Genomic DNA, 22,955 nt, shown 5'->3' on the forward strand with positions numbered 1-22,955 from the left:
AAATTAGGTGGTAGTGACGGTTCAATTATTCAAATCCTTTTCTCATTTTGTTTCATAGAATGTTTCTAAAGGGTTATATATATATATATATATATATATATATATATATGGGTGAAAACGTTGAACGATGTACAATTGGGCAAAATCAGGGGTCAAAATTAAAACATGTGACTCACTGATACAAATACATCTCAGTGAAATGTCATTGATGTCAGCTTTATTACAAACCCAATTATACTGGGATATCTCCAAGGGTGCTGTTTTTATTCGAGGTTAAATAGAACTGTGACATATTGGCGAACGTCTCTGACTAGAATAAACATTGTTTTAGTGAAAATTCAAATGAAGGGTGAAAACACATTCAAATGAAGATAATTTAATCTTGTTCATACTTTCAAAGACTGTGTTAATTTGTTCATAAAATATTTTTTACCTCCTGTGAAGTTTACAAAAGGTAATACACATGGAAGTTAAAGAAAAAGTAGTGTTTTTGTCATTTAAGCAGAGATTTTCGTATTCTTATCTTCACTTTCATCTCATTTGAACAAAACATATAGCAGTGGTCTCATTTGTTTAAATGTTAATGTTCAGTAGATACTAATAATGAATTTAGTGCATTTCGTTTGATCAAATCACCATAAAAACCCTATACAGATGCTGGAAGTAAACCATGTTTTAATCAGAGACGTTCTGGTTTCACTCATAGACGTTCCTCAGACATAGACAATGCAAATGATGTCCTTTGATCCATAATTAAGAGTTTTGTGAGCAAACAACATTATTCCTTTTTAAACACATGTTGATCTTTTGTCAACAATTCAGAATGGTAATTTCAACTTGAATTATTTTTCATACTAACTGATTGTAACTACAAATCTCCAAATTGTAAGAAAAATTTCGATTTCTGCACCAAAAATCAACAACAAGCCTGTTCTTGATATACTATTTAGATCTTTACAACACTTTTGAATGACAGACAACAAAATTACATGAAAAACTTTCAATTTCAACTACTTTACCTAATAACTAGTTTATATCAGAGACATTTGCTTTTCCATCAGGGACGTTTCGGCTGTAAGTTATCACTAAACTTAAACATCAAACTCCCTATTTTAGAAATGCTCGTAACTCGACATTCCACATTCATAGAGAAATCATTTACCTCGGTCTAAATGTCAAAAATTGTTTTTGTTAATGATGACCGCTACTTTACATTTTACCTTCAGGTGTACAATATGCAGGTGTGCCCACACGCTATCAATTTTGTATATGTTTGCTTTGAAATGTAGTCCAAATCTATAACAAAGGTAAACACGAATTTATTGATACTTATTTGGTTTGACCCCTAAGCCTAAAATATGATTGTATGAGTATGTCAGGCCAGTTCAGATTTTTTATTAGGAACCGTACCTTGGCCACTGCTATGACGTCGTCTCAGAAAGCTGTATTTAACCTTTGCTCATCCTAGAAGCATCAAATTTCGCTGCACATTTTTTGTACACTATGGCAGATATAAATTGTTAACAATGTAATGCACTTGCCACAACAACAAACTCAAAAGAATATCAACGGTGTGGTATACCAACTGTTTGTTGACCAAAAGTGACCTGAAAAGCTCTTTCAAGAGGTTGACAATGATAGCATAACAATATCACATTTTATCTGTCACATCTTTAGGGGATTATTAATCCTTCTTCCTTCAACTTAAAGGCGATACATAGTGTTTTAGAGGAAACTAGGAAAGGGAAATTCTTAATAGATGTTTTTCTGTTTTATCACAGACGTTGGTATTTTTCCTTTTCTCATATATTTGGCTTACAAACCTCAAAAATATTACTAGAATATTTCACCCTACTTCTAAAGGAAAAAAAGCTTCATTAAAGGGGAAATTCAGCCCAAATGTATAAGAAAGAAAATCTTTATATGGCTCAACAAAAATGAGGAAGTTATGACATTTTGAAGTTTCCCTAGTTTTTCAGTAAACAGTTTTTGAATGGTCATTATGAATCTGCAAATGACAAAGTGAGCATGTCATCCCCTCACAACTTGCCATTTGTACATAACATCTTGAAATTTCCAGTTTTTCATTCATTATGCCCTAGGCTTAAATCCGGGTATATCTAAGTGATCACTATTCCGAAGGTAATCAACCAGGAATAGCATCATGTTTCAGATTTCAATGCCAGAAACATTGATTTTTCGTTATTTTTTTGTACACGATCAATGGAAAATTGTGAGGTTATGACATGGTTAGCTCACTCATGAGCATGTTTTTATCCACTATACAAGAACTTGTTTGCAGAAATTAGCAAAAATTCAAAAAGGCAGTTAAGTAAGGGTGGAATTAAGCATAATTAAAGGTGCAAGTGCATGTGCCCCACAGGTGTGCTGCCACTGTTTCAAATTGGGTGCAAATTTGAACCTTTACTTCTAGTGTGTAAGCCTCAAATTTCACAGGCTCAAAAGGAAACGCAGTGATGTGCATTAAAAACAGAGTCCGCATTACAACATTGAACTGAATTTTTCCTCCATTTGGTATTTCAATGTAAATCAGTGCATAGTACCGACTGTGTCGCTTGCTACCTGAAACCGGGGTTGGGATAGTCATTATTTTGTGAACGGATGGCACTTCCAAGATCTTGCCAGTGCCACGGCCGTGATCTTGAACTTGTAGGTTCCATGAACATGACTGAGACTAAAGATCCTTAACAGGAAGAAATTCTAATATTCGGAGTGTTTAAAATCCATCTGGTCTTCCCATCTTGCTGAAAGAAAAAGAAATAGAATTAAAATGATATTAAAGTTATCTTGCCATACACTGGAAGAACAATGCACGCACAAATGAACGTCTCTGATCAAAATGATAAAATCAACATTGTTTTTAGATTGCGCAAATTACCCAGAATAATGTATGTATACAAGGGCCATCTACTGTGGAAGAATGAAAGATCTACTCCTAATTGTAGTAATTGAAAATATGTAAAACGTCCCGAATAACGTCTCTGACGTAAACATCTTTGCTTATCAGTACTTAATGGGTTTTATTTTTATAAGATATTGGCACTTTATTTGGATTGAGGAACCTATGTGCTACAAACGTAGGCAGCAATTCGCCATGATGGGTCATTAATATTGGTTTGAGAACAGATCCTACTTGTTCAGAGAACGTCCCTGACCTAAACCTGTTTTTCTTACATTTCTGCTTCTCCTACAAAACATACATAATTTAAAGTGACTACTACATTATGATTATAGACTATCGACCTATTACTAGTCATAAACATAGTTTCTGTCCTGGCAATGTGTTTACACTTGCTCAATCAAAATAAAACCTTAAATTTGAAACTCTTCTACATATTTTCAACATTTTTCAGGAAGCTTCATTTTTCTTAATATTATAACACGCCCGTGTTAACTTTGTTCTACTTGTTCCTATTATACTAACCGCACCCATCCAGAGCTAATTTTACTTTAATGTTCTCATAATTTGAATAGTGGATGTCTTTATTTCATGAACTAGTAATTATCAGAGACGTTTTTCATTTTGCTCAGAGACGTGCGGTCTTTGATCTTCATGCACATTCTTACATATTTACTGTCTATCCTTCTTTAATTTATTCTTAATCCAAAGATTAAAATACATAATTTCACAAATTATACTAATTGGCAAATCTACAGAATAATAACTCTTATAAATCGGCACAAACACCAGCAAAGTTTTTGTTATTACTCACATTTTCAGAATTTGCGGGCATTTCCGTTGTTGAATTGTGCCGACTCGATTCCAGGATGGCGCGTCAGTGCGTAAAATAAGCACGCAAATAAAGTATCATGCAGTGCGTAAGTGTCAGATGAGGGAATATCCCTTCAGAGATTTGCAATCAGGGACATTCGTTTTGATCAGAGACATTCGCCTATTTGGGTTTTCAACCAGAACTCATTTTTGTGGACAGTATGCTACTGAAGTTGCCAATCATCATAGTCGCCTGGCTCACACTGACATACTGATCGCCAGTTTTTATCTCAAGCGTAATCCACTTTCATTAATGACACCATTAACCAATCGAACGTCACTGATGGTTATTCAGTATAATTTTCTTTAATGAGCCACCACGCGATTATTTTATATGGCTCACTCACAAATTTCGATGGAAAGGTAGTATGAATAAGACGCTGAATAAATATAGCCTTACATGTTTTCATATTCATCCTGAAATTTTTGCCTCAAGGAAAAAATAATTCATTCAGAGACGTTCCTTTTCAGACATGAGTGAACTCAAAGTTCCTGATAAGATAAATGATACACACGTTCATGACAGAAGTACTTGATTAAATAGTTGAAGTATGTGGGCTTACTCACACGGAAAAACAAAGTTGTAGAATTGGATTAGAACAAAAATTGCGACGTGTGATCCTGGGATTTTTTTCATAAAATATGCATTTTTGTCAATTTTTTCAGCTTTAAGGCATTATTTTTTAAGGAAATGCAGTAACAACAATACAAAGTATATATTTTCTGAAAGGCACAACCCTCCCCTACCATATGATACCTAAAACTATGAAAAACTCCCCCAGGTGACAATTTTACAAGGGTTTGAATATCGCAAAGCCCGAAAATGGCCAATTGTACATCGTTCAACGTTTTCACCCATATATATATGATATTTAAGGGGTTTCATTGAATACAAATCAATTTGCATAAATCATAATTCATAAATTATCCAAATTAAGGGTTATTGGAATGGATAAAGATTATCTCTTTAGATGATTAAAAAACCCACTTGTACAGAGGAACATCAGCAAGCCTACGAATATGGAATAATTCGGCTTTAACATGGAGCGGCGTATTACTTTGCAATCCAAAATTAACTTTGGACATTACTTAGAAATTCACTTTGGAAGTCTTCCAATTCCTCTTTCTCTCTATCACCAGTCAAATATCATTTCGATCTTTTCAGCAATGTGAGTTTGCATGATCATTGATCTGCATATGGAACAATCTGTTGAAACCTTTAGGACCATACACTGATATAAAACAGCCATTGATATCTGCCATTACAATAACGTTGCAAGCTCTTGAAGATAATGTCACATGAAATCAATCGGCAAAGGAATCGATAACTACTTCAAAATCTCCCGTGATTTCCACCGAAGTGCATCAACTCAATTCAGTTTAATTCATTTGTTTTTCATACTTCTCATTTATGAACATTACAACAGAAATAATACTACAAGTTCTTTTACCTTGTAAACAATGTGCAGAAAACAAACAATATACATGGTAATAACACAGTAATTGTAATGATAACTGGTCAAAATCGAAATGGGGCTGAACAAAGAGAAGTATGACGGGACCTACATGAAAGCTAGCTTGTTTGGCTGTAAGCCCCGAGTAATCAGTGTTTGTGAAAAACGGAGAACGGATAGCAGATAAGACCAGGTGATTTAATTGTACCAAATAAGAAAAGCGGGATATGCCTATTTGATTAAAAAAGAAGAAAAAAAAAAACTATACTCAAATGTGAACCATTACTCTGACCAAGCTATCATTGGTCTCCGGAGCAGAACAGGATATGAAAGCCTACTTTGATTATAGACTGTAAACTGTTGTTGCATTAAAACTATCACAAGAATATAATCAGTAAGACACAAAGAGTAGCATGTATAGCCATTGATTCATTTGGTGCCTGCCGTCAAGCTCTGGTTAGAAAGTGAGAGAGAGAGAGAGAGGTAGAGGGAAGGAGGAAGAGAGGGAAACGAAGTAGAATGTGGAATTGCTAATGATGAATTCGGAGAGCCTGATGGCAAGACACAAAATGCAATCTGCAGCGTGTTGACAAGAATGTTTGATCGGACAATAACATATCACAATATTACATAAGACATTACAATTTATTTAGTGTCTGCAAGATATGCACTCAATACAGACTCTTTTGATTTGCGTTTAAAGGAATATACAGACAAGCAGCTTATTATTTCGGGGGAGAGGTCATTCCAGTATCTAGGGCCCATATACATTATCGTTTTTTAGCGAAAATTGTTCGAGTACGTGGAAGGTTAAATGCGTCACTTTGGTGGATATGATAATTATGAATCAAATAGTTTTTCCTGAACATACGAGTAAAAGCATCCGGTAACTCCTTGGCAGAAAATTTATACATAAATATGCCGACGCTGTAACTGAACAGATCTTATATTACGTTTTCAGTATTTTATTCTTAAAAAATAAATTATTCGTGTGGGACAAATATCCGACATGGTTGATATTTCTGATGGCGCGTTTTTTAATACGGAACAGTATATCAAGAAGATCTTTAGTTGCAATCCCCCACACAAGAATACCATAATTAAGGTACGGATTAATCAAAATAGAATAAAGATTAAGCAGAATTTGACTTGGAAAACCACTCTTTAGTTTATTAAGAACACCTGTGTTTTTAGAAAGAATATTACTTAAAGGCAGCCGGTCGTCGCAGGCGATTCGCAGCTCAGTAGAAAAGCACGACAAGCTGCTCCTCCCGTTATTGTACCCCCGTACGTACCGAATGCCGAACACGACGCTACGCAGCGCACCAGCGAAAACCAGATGGGGCACGAGCGCCGTGCGAGCTGTCCACTGTAATTTCAACATGGACGCCCGAATACCTACCGAATGGGGCCGAATGGGTGCATGCACAAAACCGCACAACAGCCATGCGCATGAAAATCTCTCCCGGTCCGCGACACAACAAGTAGTGAGAGCTGTCGGGTGTACGTACGTACGTATCTGGCTCCAGTCTCTGTTTATATGCACTATGGTGCCAATTTCAGCAATCTAAGCAATAATATTTCAAAATGTCTGAAAATATTATATAACAATATCAAAGATTATTCATATATTACGTTTTTTTAATATTTGGTATTTATAAATATGCTTTGATGAAGATATATTAAAACTCTAAGCTTCATGTATACCAAGTTGCAATGCATATGGCCATATGGCAGGTTGTTATGATCTCATCGTGCAATGTTGTCTGCTGCGTCAGCTGCATGTGTTATACGTACAGCTTACAGTACGTTGGGCCGGATCGTAACATAACAAAGTTGACAGAAAGTTGTCGGTACCGGTATGTCAATATCAATATTGTGTGTGGTATGCGTGTACTGTTTGCAATAAAAAGTGCTCTACTGTTCCGGTTTAGCCTTGGCTTTGGTTTAGTAATGAAACCTCACAATGGAGATCAAACAGCCGTCCAACTCGAGGCAACGTATCTACTTGTTTGACGCTATCGACGAGTGGAGAACGCAGAGAGACGTGTTCTTAGCTGGAGGACAAGTAAGAGACCAGAGGGGGAGGCTTCAGCGTCAGCGTGCCGATGAAAAATTTGCTTTCCACTTGCTGGAGTTGCATGAACAGTTTTGCAGGAATTTTTATTTAGAATGTGCAAATTCGTGTTACGACATGCACGGTGGAATTGTGTTGCCACGGCTTACGCCAATCAAGCAACCCCAGCTGGCCAAGTCAACAACTTCAAGGAATCCAGATCCAGATGATGTGTAAGTAGAAGTCTACACACGAATCAATGATTGAAGTGGAATGACTTTTTCTAATCTAGTATCAGTAACTTTAGGGCATTTGCGTTTGATCAACAAGTAGGCCTATTTTTCTATGTATAATTCCGCGAAAAACTTCTCTAGTTCTCATTTATGTCAAATTATGATAATGCCGTAATTGAAATGACATTTGCTGGGTCAGGTTAATGTCATTAGTCCCATTAAATGAGAAGTTTTTCATATCAATCATGTTATGCAAATTCCCCAAGAATATGATTTAGGATTTGCAAATAAATTTAAAAAAATGAATAGATCTATCGCAAGCGCCATCATACATGTAGTCTAACCCAATAGATCTGGTAGAACTCTAACGTTTAAACAGGGGAACTATAGGTTCAAAGATGATAGATCTAACAATAATATATTCTAAACTTTAGTTTAGGCCCTACTTCGACTTGAAGGTATGTCGGTTGGTGCACGGCCCCCTTCTACCACGGCCACATGTACACTGTGCAGTGCAACTGTGGCCGTTGGCCCTGCACGGGCACAGTCGCTTCCCCGTCCTGAGTTTACACACGCCAGGGCAAGCATGGTTGGACCCACCTGTACTACTAATCGACCGCCTAATGTTTATCTGCTTGATAAGAATATTTAACACTGAAATTCACGTAAAAAAACTTGACCTACGTGATTGAGAAAATCCAGCTCTATCAAATGCCGTTGTTCCGTTTTCGATTCGAAGTTTCAGTGCAAAAATATCGCCGACGAACTTGCGTGGCCTTGTTTCAGCTCCCCGCGGTAAAATGTTTTTGCATTGACAATGCACGCAAACCGAGTTGTATTGAACACCGTGTTGTACGAAGCTTTTTAGAAGCCTTTTAGAAACTTCCATAGACATTACATTGTGCTGTCATTACGATTCGGTGAAAATATTCATTCGAAATTTTGTCCTTGATTAAAACCATTAATGAACAGTGAATTATCGCGTTTTCCCACACCATCCTCATCTACATTCAAAGCCAATCCATTTTTATGTGCTTTGCGCGCAGAGAAGTGCGTACTAAGTGTTCAGTGCGCGAATTATACGCGGTCGGTTTCAATAAGGGTGGTCGATATGTAGTAGGGCTACCATACAAGACACCCAATCGTCCGCGTTCAGAATGGACAACTCGGCGGTAATATCCGCTACCCATGACGATGTGTCATCGTCCATGATGGCCACCCTACCTATATATAATCTGATCTGACGATTACAGTGTAGTTAACGAGTGACGACGATCGACGGTGCGATGAAGAGAAGGCGTACACTGTAGTCGTACGAAGTATAGGCAGCTAGCTACTATAGCTCATGCGAACATTGCATCACACAGTACATACAGTATACAAATGTACCATACATTCAATTCACATTACACAAAACGTACTCCCCGCGCTCAGATCAATCAAGCGAGCAAACGAGATACTATAGCGCGATACATTGCTTTAGGGATGTCTTGCGCACACACACATTTCGCTTCGTAGCAACTTCGAAAGCGAGTTTACGTGCTGCCGCCCGCGGCTGAAATATGTCCATGTATCCTCGCGACTGGGTGTCTTTAAATAATTGACGTGGGATTTCCAAGATAAGTCACTATCAATAAAAGGCCGTAGTAATGTTATACTACTAACTTAATTTAATTCAATTTCATTAAACTTGATATGAAAAGGAAGGGTTTTAAGACTGTTGCTAAAAAGCATACAATGAGATTTATCAATATTAAGTGACAATATATTGGCGTATATCCAAGATTGCACAGATTTAAGTTCCTTGTTCATTGTGTTGACAAGAGTATAAGGATACCTATGTTTAAAAAAACAGATTGGAGTCGTCGGCAAAACATATAAGGAAAGAATTGGCGAGGAACTAGGATCATCGTTAATGTACAAAATGAACAATAGTTGGCCTCATAAGGAGCCCTGTGGAACACCACATGAAATTAACTTTAACTGAGAATCACGGCCGTTAATACTCACAAATTGTTTTCCGTTTGAAAAATAATCTCGAAACCAGTCCAAAGCCTACCCTATACCAGCCTATACCATAATGTCGTAGCATGTAAATCAAAATATCGTGGTTAATTGTGTCGAATGCCTTCGAAAAATCAAGAAAAACTCCAATAGTGTGGGAGATATCATCTATAGCGTGAGCAACTTATGGATAAAGGTAAGTAAGGCATGGGTCGTAATGTGGTTTTTCCTAAAACCAAACTGGGAGTTACAAAAAAACTTCACACTTTTCGAGAAATTTGTGTGTGCGCGTATGTATCAACCTTTCAAGAAGTGTTGAAAATGAAAAACTGAGATTTACGAGAACTAGTGATGCATTATTTCTTCGTTCATGGCTATATAAAACCTTGAACAAAATCTCCCAACACGGCAATTTAAAAAATAGTTTTGATAAGACAAGGAATTCCTCATGTCAATTAGACAATACACTGCATTAAATAAATCAGCGACAGATACATGGAATAGACGCACTGTTCTTATTCACTTTCATCTCTTTCTTGTTACACGATGCTTCAATCTTTTTATCTGTATCGCTGTAATATCTTTCTTTGTCGGCTAGCGGTGCTGTGAAAAGTTACTCTAGGGAGTGCAAATCAGCGTCAAATCATTAAGTTTGATATTACTATAGTGCATTGCCCGTCAAAACCTTCCTTCTAGATCACTTACCTTGGAAGTACAAGAAATACACAAAATGTATGCAGGGACAGCAAAACATTGCCATATTCCTTCTTGCAGAGGAGATAATGTCTTCACTCTCTCAGAGGCAGACACAAATCACTGAGACCAAACTAACTTCTGAGCCAAACTGAACTAACTCTTAAGCTTGCATTCATCTCTCAATAGCTTTCTCAGTCACTACTTAGGTCTCCGGCCGTCCAATTGTCAATGACATAATATCTTTTATGAGGATTTCATTGCCTCAATAGGAAGTAAAAACAGCAACAATGAAAGTTAGTCGAAGTGCATGTTTTGGTTTTGCGACGTGATTGTAGTCCATAAATCATGGAAAAATGTAAGCCGTCAAACACGACTATATAGTCTCTGGTAGTGAAATAGATCTGCAACAGATTTTATCATCTGTTCCTTGTGTCATTATCAAATTTTCCTGAAAATTTCATTCAAATCCTAACAAATTTTTGAGTTATTATGCAAACTTACAAACAAACAAAGGAGCTCAATTTAATTCAATTCAATTTAATTCATTTCAATTCAAATTATATGGATTCACCTTTACTTTATTTTCATCTAGCAAAATCGCTACAAAATCACAAAGCGTACACACAAAGTCGACAAACAAATGACGCCAGAGGTGTAGAAGTTTAGTTCTGGTCCCAAATACATTATTCTAAACATTACAGTGTGTGTTTAAACAAACGTTGGCATGACTAAGTACGTATATTGATATAAATGTATTGCATCTTTGTTTGTTTGTTTGTTTGTTTGTTCATTTTCCATCTGAGAAGATGGCTGGATAGCCCATATTCAGCTACGTTAAGCTGGTCTTCCATGGGGTCCTTCTGAAATACCTCTCCCTGATAGAGGAATTTAGATGTCCCTTACCCCGCAAACGGTTTTTTTTTTTCCATTTCATAGACTTAAAATTGAACTATCCGGTGCGCACAATTTTTTTTTAAATATTTGAAAAATTTCAATCATATTTTTTCTACCTTTTAAACATGTTTGCATGTAAAAAAAAACAAAAAAAAACAAAAATTTTAACAAAACAGACACGATATCAGATCATTAAAGCTTACCGAATGAGGGGAGGTCCCCTCAGAATAAACAAATAAATAGATAAATAAATAAATGTCATTGGGGTGGGGACACATCCACCTTCCATCGTCGTCATTGAAGAGGAAGAATGTGCAATTCCAAACTGTGATAAAGTTGGCCTTGATTAGCTGCCATACAGTCAACGTATAAACGGAGTAGAGGATACCCGGTACGCGTGTACATGTAAAAACAGGAAAATCATGGAAATCGTGTTTATCATGTCACTACCAACTACATATGCACATTCTCTGATTACTTTAATGTGATCATTACATCCAACTCAGCATGATGGTGTGGATTTCACTCTTAATGGTCACTCACGGGGTATGTACGCAATGTTCCTTTGATCGAAACTGACGAATCTTTTGTGATATCTAAACATAATTAAGTGAAGCACGCAAAGACACTGGCGTATTGATAGGCAAATGCTCGAGTATGTATTGTACTACATCTGCACATTCTCTGATTACTTTAATGTGATCATTACATCCAACTCAGCATGATGGTGTGGATTTCACTCTTAATGGTCACTCACGGGGTATGTACGCAATGTTCCTTTGATCGAAACTGACGAATCTTTTGTGATATCTAAACATAATTAAGTGAAGCACGCAAAGACACTGGCGTATTGATAGGCAAATGCTCGAGTATGTATTGTTGGTATGCACCAATACTTCCCCATCTCACAGTGTTCCATACATACAGTGTATTGATTTGTCTCGTACTCCCAGGAGGGAGTAGCAATCATATTGAAGAAGGGAGTAGAAAAGAGCCTAATGGAATGGGAACCAATCAACAGCAGAATGCTGAGAGTTAGACTGAAAGGCAGACACATCAATACCACCATCCTACAGTGCTATGCTCCGACCAATGACAGCGAGGAAGAAAGTAAGGATGCCTTTTATAATCAATTACAGGCAGAGATAGAAAGTATGCCACTACATGAAGAGTGAAGATTGTAATGGGAAATTTAAATGCAAAGGTTGGGAAGGATAACAAAGGCCATGAGGGAGTCATGGAAGAGAAGAAATAGGCAATACGAATGAAAATGGAGAAAGGTTTCTCGAGTTTTGTGAGGCATATGATTTTGTAATTGGCGGTACTCTCTATCAACATAAAGAAATACACAAACTCACCTGGTGTTCCCCAAGTAGAAGAGACCAGAATCAGATTGACTATTTCGCAATAAATGGGTCATGGGGTAGATCATTACTACATGTCAAAGTAAAACGAAAGCGGACGTAGGAAGTGACCACCACTTGGTGACTGCAACAATGAAGCTAAAGTTACTGCTACTAAGGTAAAGAATGCATATGCAGATATGGAAAACATACAGGACACAGTTGAAATCAATGGTCAGTGGGAGCAGTTGCGGACAAATTATACTCAGGCGATTGAGACATGTCTTGGCATAAAAACAGAAGAAGAGAAAAGAATGGATGAAACCAAACACCTGGCAATTTATTGAAAGCAGAAAATATGTGAAGAAGAAGATCTTGGGAACAAAATCAGAAAGGTTGAGGGAGAGATACCAGCAAGAATATAGAAAGGCAGACAAAATTGTGAAGAGAATGACACGAGCAGACAAGCGAGCTTTTGTGAATGATCTTGCTGACCAGGCAGAAGATGCAGCCAGAAAGGGAGAACAAGGAAAGGTGTACAAGATAACGAAGGTAATCACAGGCAAGTGCCATGGACATGTCTTATGGAAGCAATGACACACCAATCGCAGATAAAGATGGTAATCTTCTTACATCAGAAGCAGATAAGGAAGCTCGCTGGGAAGAGCACTTCAACGAAGTCCTTAATAGACCACCACCAATAGAAGAGGCAGGCATACAGGAGACGGAAACTGACCTGGAAGTGGATACCACCCCACATCGTAGCAGTTATAAAACCACTCAAGAATGGGAAAGCACCAGGACAAAACAATTTGAATGCAGAACTGTTTAAAGCAAACCCAGAGTTTGCAGCAGAAGTACTTCAGCCGCTGTTTAAAATGATATGGAATGAAATGAGATTACCAGAAGAATGGACAGAAGATGTTATTGTTAAAATCCCCAAGAAAGGAGCATTAAGCAACTGCAATAACTGGCGTGGTATCACACTCCTGTCAGTTCCAAGTAAGATCTTAGCAAAAATCATCATAAAGAGAATAGCGGGTGCAGTAGGTGAAGAGCTCAGAAAGGAACAAGCGGGATTTTGAAAAGGAAGAGGTTGCATAGACCAGATATTCACTTACTTGACTTACTTACTTGAGTTAATTGCACAGGACGTGGTGTCCCCTTACGCTCCCTCGGGTAACGCTCCTCCATATGCCTCTATCCCTGGCCAGTTCCTCAGCATCCTGTATCCTACTTCTAATCTGGTCACTCCAGCGCAATGGGGGGCGTCCAGGTGGTCTGGGAGTGTCAAAGTTGTTCCTGTATGCCCTCAGGGGCAATCGGTTCTCTGACATCCGGATAACATGGCCGAACCATTTGTGTTGCTTTTTGTCACTTCATCATTGATGGTGTTAGTGATTTGGAGTTGGCATATGATGTCACTGTTCTTTATTTTGTCCATAAGGCATACCACGGCAATAGTGACGGGAAATGAAAATTGAGAAAGTGATGAAAATACTTTATTGAAGACTACTAGTTTTATTGTGAGTTTATTACAGCTCATTAGACAGTTGTTGTGAAACAGGAGTTGTTTACAAAGAGCTTTTTGTCGAACGTGCTTGGTAATCACAGTCAGGAATTCGGAATGCTTTAGGTATTCAAGATGACCATGCACCGATGTATCAGAAATTAGTGTCTGGAATTAATGTACTCCCTATTTGTGATGCGTAATTTGGTATATGTAGTTGGAAAATGGAAGGTTAGATTGGTGTGTTTAGAAATAGGAGTGAGAAGGATAATTTTCGTAATTTTGTGAAATTTTGCTGTAAACAGAAATGGACAGTAGGCGGATGAATATTAGTCATTTTCCAGGGGTTGAGTTGCACATGAATGCGCCCTTTGTGCTGTTCGTATGTACCGCGGGAAATTTGGACACTTGCACTGCACTCTGCACGACACACACCTCACTTCGCACTCTCGCACCGTAGCTAGGACAAGCAACCTGCCGCAATGGGTTGAGTCTGGCTGTTTTCTGCCTGTTATGATGTCTTTTGGTTTGGCAGAGTTTCTTTTGGACAAGACAAACTGTAAGTCCTTTATATTGTGTTATAGCTATCAAGAGAAAGAGATTTGTGACAGTATAAAAATACGTTATTAGTTAATTGTATACACGTGTACATTGTTATAAAACTGACAGATGTCGGTTGTAATTTGTTTGAGTTAAACTAATGACAGTATAAATCGAGCCGTTGGAATGTAAATGGGAGAAATTTGAGTTGATATGATTTTTGTTCTTTTCACGGAAATAATATGAACTGAGAAATCATTTGTGGTATATAATGTATTTCAAAGTGTGAATTTAGGTGGAGGGTGTTTTAATTTGAGTCAGTTCAAAATGGCGGCACCCATGGTTTAGATTATTCAATATGGCGGCGCCCATGACTTAATGATGTTACATGGCGCCAGTTTATAAATTAATCAATGGTTGTTATAATAATTTCATTCTTTAATGTATAGAATGATCATAATTTCGATGAGTATTGTATTCAAAGTATGGTCAAGTAAATCTATAATTGATTCATTTTTTGAGTTGAATGATTGTAATGTTGATCGAGAAATTTGTGTAAAGTTTGATAGAAGAGAATTGAATCTTTGTGTTCCTAAATGAACATTATGACAGTACAGTGGTATACTGAAGAATCAATTTACTGTATTTATTTTTAGTGTTCATGGGTGAGATGTACTGGTGTTCTCATGTCTGAGGATGAGGGTTCATACTTTCAAAGAGCGAGTTGCTACCTGACTTAGGGTAGCAGAGACTCCAACTCTCCCGTTTTCGACGGGAGATTTCCCGCCGAAAGTCCATTTTTGCAAAATATCCCGTTCTCCCGCTTGAGATTTGATTTCTCCCGCCCTGGCTCTGTGTCTCCCGGTGGAAAGGATTTCTTGCTTATTGCTATCATATGTTGAAAAAATAAGCCTTAGATAGCATCAGAGAACATCTAGAACCCTAGGAACTTTGCGTTTAGCACACATCAATTTGGAGTCTCCCGTTCGCTAGGGGTTTCGGGCGGGAGAATCTCCAGATCAGAAGGTGATTGGGGTTGGAGTCTCTGGGGTAGGCATGAATGATTTATGAGCAATTGTTCACCATTTTTGTGTATAATGTGCAACTGTGTATGATACAACAATGAATGTTTTTTTTTTTTTTTTTTTGGTGATTTATCTATTGCTAAAAAGGGGGAAAGCTTTCGGTATGCAGAAACTGAAACAGATTTACATGGAAGTAATTATTGGTATGTACATGATTTATGATAGTCGCTATTGTTTATTCGAGTGCATGTTTAGATGGTACATGCGAGTTTAGATGGTGGCTGATTAGAGTTCATTGATACAATACTAGTTCATGTATCGGGCGATGAACGAGTTATAGAGTTTTGTGAATATCCTGGGAAGTTTGGATATTCGAGATAATTGTGTGGATAGTGAGTCCACGAGTGTTGAAGACAATTTATTGTGTATTGCATCATAGCTTCTATCTTGATCTGCATGGAAAGTAATTACATTTGTAGATTTAGCACCATATATACATATAGTTTTCACATTTTGGGAAGTGCTCTTGCATTGCAAAAAGAGGGGTGATCAATTTATTAAGAAATGAAATGTTGAATACAAACTTATGATTGTTTTCCTGTTTCTTGCAGGGTTTTCTTTTTTGTGTGTCGATTTACTGACACCAATAAAGTCAAGTGAACTACAATCCTGCGTCCACTCATTCATTTGAGTCCTGGGGTCTATCACCACATCATCACAGCCCCCTAACGTACCACCTATCCACGACAATAGTTCTCAGGCATCTCATTTCGAAGACCTGCAATATGTCCCTGTCTCCTTTCTTCGAAGTCCAGCTTTCAGCCCCATATGTTGCAACAGGTCTCATAAGTGCTGTGTATATGCGTACTTTCAGAGATCTGGTAATGTCTTTGTTAGTCCAGATATTTTCCTTAGTCTTCCAAAGGACCAGGCGGCAAGAGTAGTGCGCCTCTTCACATCCTCTGTCACTGAGGATATCACACTGCCAAGAAATACAAAGTTCTGCACTTTGTCTACACATGTAGCATTGATTGTTATGTCATTTTCTGAGGGTGTCATAACTTTACACTTTGAGGTGCTTATCTTCATACCCCATTTTCCGCAGGTTTCCTCTAGCTTGGTAGTTGATATTTGGAGTTTTTCAAAGACCAGCTCGACCAGGGTAGTATCATCTGCATACCTGATGTTGTTGGTACACATACTACCCATCTTCACTCCGCTGTCTAAGTTTTTGACATCTGTCATTACAAACTCTAGGAAGATGTTGAATAAACTTGGGGATAAAAGACATCCTTGCCTGACACCTGCCACAACTGTGAACCGCTCTGTAACTTTCCCATTAACAAGCACAGCACATTTGGATTGCTCGTACATATCTGATTAGATGAACCAGATCCTTTTCCACTCCTATGGCATAGAGACATTTTCACAGTGCTTCCCTCTATACAGTATCAAAGGCGGCTTTAAATTCTACAAAGTTCCAATGTATGGGAATGCGTCTTTCCTTGGCTTTTTCTATAGTATCTGTCGCACTACAAATACTGCGTCAGCATAAGTTTTGCAGTGATATTCACACTAAGGAATATTATAGAGCACTGTACTGAATGACAGAGGATGTTGTATATCACGTTCATCGACTTTGAGAAGGCATTTGACAGTATACACAGGGATAGTCTGTGGCGAGTATTACGAATGTATGGCATTTGTTCTTCTTATCAAAAGTTCCTATAGCAATTTCAAGTGTAACGAGTTGGAAATGGCAACATAAGTTTTGCAGTGACGACTGGAGTCAGGCAAAGATGTGCCATGTCATCGTTACTCTTCAATCTTACGATTGACTGGGTCTTGAGACGAACAACAGAAGACCTACCAAGGGGAATCAGGTGGACACCCTTCTCTAACATCTAGAAGACCTTGATTTTGCAGACGACTTAGCACTGCTCTCACACACGCACAGACACATGCAAGAGAAGACAACACGACTCGGTAGATATGCACAAGTTGGGCTGCAGATAAATCAAAAGAAAACTGACGTAATGACGCTAATTGTTCCAAAACCCGCACCCATCCTGTTCATTAAGAAGAACTTTCAACAACAGAACAGTTTACTTACCTGGTATAGTTATATGTGATGGAGAAGCAGGCATTGACATTCAGAATCGCCTTAACAAAGCCAGAAATGTATTTAGGATACTTAACAAGGTGTGGCAGTCATTGCGTTACAGTAAAAAGACCAAACTGAAATCGTATCAAAGCTGTGTATTATCCACTCTCCACGGATCAGAATGTTGGAGGGTGACTGATAGTTATCTTACCAAGCTCTCGACATTCCACACACACACACGCACACACACACACACACACAAACCTTAGGCGAATTCTTCGTATACATTGGCCAAACGTGATCTCCTATAAATATTTATTAACCATGTTAACACGATGCAATATGGAAAACATCTGAACGATTATCAAGAGAAGACGACGGAGATGGATAGGGCCATATCGTTAGAAAGGAAAGAATAATAATTATTACCCGCACAGCCCTCCACTATACACCTGAAGGCAAACGTAGGAGAGGACGGCCCAGAAACACCTGCCGGAGAACGGTTGAGAATGAGCTAAAGATAATAATCCAAAATTGGGGAACGATGACAAGGATGACCCAAAACAGACAGAGGTGGAGAACCTTCGTTGCTGCCCTGCATGTCGATCGGCATAATGGGCAGTAAGTAAGTACTATTGAATACGTCCCTGTGCTGTCTTGCATAAGAATGGTCATGCGAGTCCGTCGGTGATGTGATAATTTGATGGGAACAAGTGTACCAACAAAGAGAAGTAAAAAAAAAAGAACCATAGAAGAAACGCCTTTGTGTCGTGTGCAGTTAAACATAAAAAAAAGCATGTAATCGTTGTGGTCCTGTATTACACAGAATGCAGTGTAACTTCTAACCCTCTTAATGGTTTGGTTTCTACCACTCCTGTGTAGACATATCTTTGCATGTGCAGGTTATCTTGAGGAATGTTTAAACTTCGGTTTTCTTTCAACTATTGCCTCTCAACTGTTTGTTATGTATATTACGAAGAATAGTCCAATAAATTCTAAGCTACATTGAAATGTCATTATAATCATACTCTCATTCTCATTCTATTTGTGAATAAAGAGATGTGAATTTGCACTGTGTGTTTTTGCAGTAACACTGGAGAGAGAGAGAAAAAAAAATTATGCCACTTAACAGAGGAAAGCATACGCAGATATGCCTGCGCCTGGCGCTTTTTTTTTTTTTTGTTTGTATACCCATTTTATACCCTTTAGTGCTGTACCAATTTATCTTTTTTAGACGAGTCGCAACATCGATTCGAGTGGGGGTGTTTTAGTCCACATGTTACGGAGAAGATAAGGCCAGCCCTGGACGATGTATTACTATATGTCCTGTATAACGCTGTTTTTCCAAAGGTACAGAAAACCAAAGATCCGCTGAAAACAACGAGAAGAATATGTGATTAGAACAAAATGATTGCAATGTTAAACATAAAAAATCACAACTCCAGATCAGCATATATTATGTTAGATGTCGGGTACCGTGGATTATCATAAAAAAACAAATACAGAGAAGAGAGAGAGAGAGAGTGATGACAGGAGAGAGAGAGAGGGAGAGAGAGGGAGGGGCGATAGTGGATGAATTGGTGTGAGCAAACATGGTACTGTGTAATTGGTAAGTAAACTAAACTGCTGGAATTTCTAAATGAAAAGATAGATATGGTTGTGTGGAAATACGAATCTATTGAACAACAAGAATTTTAAAGCAACAAAACTTAGTGAAACATTATTTTGTCATTCAACTTTCAATACCATACTATTTTTATCCGACTTTCGGTAAAACTCAAGGAGGTAAAGTGTATCATTTTCATAAGACAGGTAAAAAAAAAAAAAATCACAATACCATTACAAACAGTAGCTATTATTTTAAACCATTAAAATTTACTTCATTTATTATTTTCTTCTGTTTTTCTTCACCAGGTCTCTCGACGGACAGCCCATGGCAGAAGAATGACACTATTGCCTACAGTGTTGTGGTGGGCGTGGTTGGAATTGTACTTGCTATTGGTGTCTACTGTCAACTGCAATATGTAAGTCAGTGATCTTCGTGACTTTGAGATGCGGCAAGGGTGGGCGGAGGGCGGAGAGCGGAGAGAGGGCGGGGTCAACGCAAATTACACTTGATTAAAACAGAGCTATAGAGACCAAGAAATAAGTGTCGCTGGGAAGTCTCTTTGCATATACATCGAAATTCATTTAGATTAGTATGTCTGAACTGTATCTGAACTGTGACGATCAATGTTTGCATGGTGTACCCAACTTTCATGGACTGCCACATTATACGTGTGGTTATGTGTTCTAAGTAGAATTCCACAAAATGTAATTTTTTATGTGAAAGTGGACATCATATTGACTTGTTACATGAATGATGAGGGTAATTTCATTCCCCCTGCTTTCAGAAAAAGGCAAGTTAACTGCTCTTTCAATATTCCTGAAGAAAAAGAAAGAAATGATGCTATGTAGAATTTTCTTTATATTTCCTTGATATTACATCAAACTTTGCATATATTCAACCATACTTGTTAGCAATTGCCAAACATTATTTGAATAACATGTATTGTGTGAAATATCACGTTAGCATTGTACTAATAGGAGGGTTTGTACTTTAATCTATCCTTGCATGTACATTATATTATAAATAACTACATACATTCATTACTCTGAATAACATGATTGAAACGTACATTTTTTTTTCTTTATCAATGTATCCAGTTTGAGCGAATTGAAAAGATCGAGCTAGCTGCTGAGATGGCTGCTAGCGAAGCTATAGCGAAGAGAGAAGCCGAGGAAAAGGCGAGGCAAATTGCCGCCCAGAAGGAGCAGGTCAAAAAGGACATCGCAGCACAGAAGGCCAAACAGAAGACGAAGTAGGCACAGTTCAAAGGTCAAAGGCAACGTGAAAGGACACTGAATCTCATGCAAGGCCCTGCTATACAAACCGAGTTATATTCGAAACCAATCGCAGAATTCGAATCAACCTATCGTCAGTTTACCTGTGACATACAAATATCCTGCTCTCATTTCAAACGGAACTTTGAATCCTTCAGGGATTTAAGACAGACAGAGAGCACTGGGCATGTCGTTGTTGTTGCTTACGTTGATGCTTTTTCTTAACTAGATCAAACGTTCTCCCTGAGATCCTGTGTGACGTCACTTTAACTGACGTGTGTTTCCACTTGTGTGTGTGTGTGTGTGTGTGTGTGTGTGTGTGTAACCTTCGCTAAAAAATAACATTGTATCAGATAATTTAAAGGCAGCAACCAACCAAACCTTCTGAAAGATGAATGACGGCCTAAGCCAGCCCACTGTCCACGAGTGAAGTGAATGGTAAGCTATAATCCTATTAAAATCATGCTCAAAATAACAGTTTCAGTTGGACTACCATAACCATTAATTGCGGTAGTGTGTAGTCCCATGTATTCAATCGCGTGATGCTTATGAAGCCTAGTCTGTAAACGCCATCTAATTTCAAATTAGATCCCAAATCATATTATTTATTGTTTCTTTTTCAACTTATGTCGTTACTTCTGAGACTACTGAGTACTGTAGTCGTAACGTCTGTGTGCAAGACATGCAGATTGCAAGATTTCAAAGTCTCGAAGACACTAAAAGCCTTGACTTTTGAGTTGAAAATGAAATCATGAGATTGACAAAGTAGGCGTACTAAACAAAAAAAAAATAAAAAGTCTAACAGTAAAACTCAAAGGAAGAGTAAAGAATAAAGTTAGACATGTTAGACTTTTACTTTCAAGTCTAACTATTAAGTCTAAGTTAAGACTTGTAATACCAGTTACTAAAACTAAGATCAGCTGAAGTCTAAGACCAAGTCAAATTAACATAGTTCAGAGCCATACCGGTAGTCTAGCTCTAGATCTACATCTAGACTAGTGGTAATAGTAGGTAGAGTCCACCCATTTTTTCCCCCAATCTTTACTGGTCCATTCCTGAAAAAGTTACTGGTCAGTGTCCAACAGTGATTTTTCCTGGTCAGGGACCGTCGGACCAGTGCCAGTGTGCAGCGTTGGTGTAGATGTCATCTATGACAGTATGTGGTCTAGTGATACTACCTAAACACTAATGGGTGAGTACTCTACAGGTTAGATGGCTTTCCTGTACAGTGCAGTGTTAAAGTATACTTGTGAATTCAGCCCTAGTACCGTACTGTGTGTAGTGTATGTCTAACGTTAGTTCGAGTGGAGTACCTAAGCACAGCGGTGGGGCTTTTTTCCCCTAAAACTTGTGAATGTGGCCCAACCAAATGGCGTTTATATATTTACGCTTGATTGATAGTGATACAGTGGCGCTGTCGATTTCCACAACAGCCAAACATAATCTTTTGTCCTTTCTTCTTTCCTTTTTTCCCTTTGTTCTTTCACTCTTTTTATTCTTGGAATCGAAGGACTTCCTAAGAAATGTCCCTCGACTGATTTAACCAGGACTCTTGAGTCCTGGTAAACCTAACCTTACCGAGTAACCGTTAACGTTTGTTAGGCCTAACATAACAGTAACACTGACTTAGCCCTGTATTGACTTTGTCTTTGGCCGACTTACTGAGATGGCGAGTCTCACTCTTTAACGTTAGTCTAAACGTAGTCGCTAGATCTGTCTGTGTCAGTGTCACCGGTTATTGTATATGGTGCCATCTCTAACGTACTTTAACAAGTTGATGTTAGTTATCTATGTCAACTTACTGATTTAGTAATAGTGGTACTGTCATCCTGTTGGACATCGCCGAAATATCATCCGTGACGTGTTAATTTCGTGTCACAAAGACAAAAGTTGCCAAGATCTAATAGTATTAGATGTCTAGATTTAGATGTAGTCTAGATCTAAGTAATATGAAATCTGTGTAACTTAGAAGTGAAAGGTCTAGACTTCACTTAGTCTATAATTAGACCAGACATTCATGAGGCAAAGGCCTATTTAGTAGATCTATTCTTATTCTATTTTAATGTCAATTCCTGCTAACTCGCCACGTGTTATTCCTAAGGCCAAGGACTTCCGGGTTAGTGATTTTTTTTTTTTAGATAAATACCAAACAGCAGACGTGTTTCATTTGCATTCTTGCACAGACTTCATGAAAATATGTGCAGTATCAAAGAAATATGATGCACATGACAATGCCACTGTTTTATAGGTGAATGGTTAATACCTTTAAAAGCTGAATGATAATGTAGAGTCTAGGTCTAATTAAGATGATACAGTCTCTGATAAGAAACAGGTTTGATTGTCGTAGACTGTTTCCCAAATGCAGGTAGTAATATTCAGCTACTTCAATGCAATGCCTTGTTTACAAGTACATGTAGATT

This window comes from Diadema setosum, chromosome 6 (assembly GCF_964275005.1).
Source record: "Diadema setosum chromosome 6, eeDiaSeto1, whole genome shotgun sequence".
Lineage (NCBI taxonomy): Eukaryota > Metazoa > Echinodermata > Echinoidea > Diadematoida > Diadematidae > Diadema > Diadema setosum.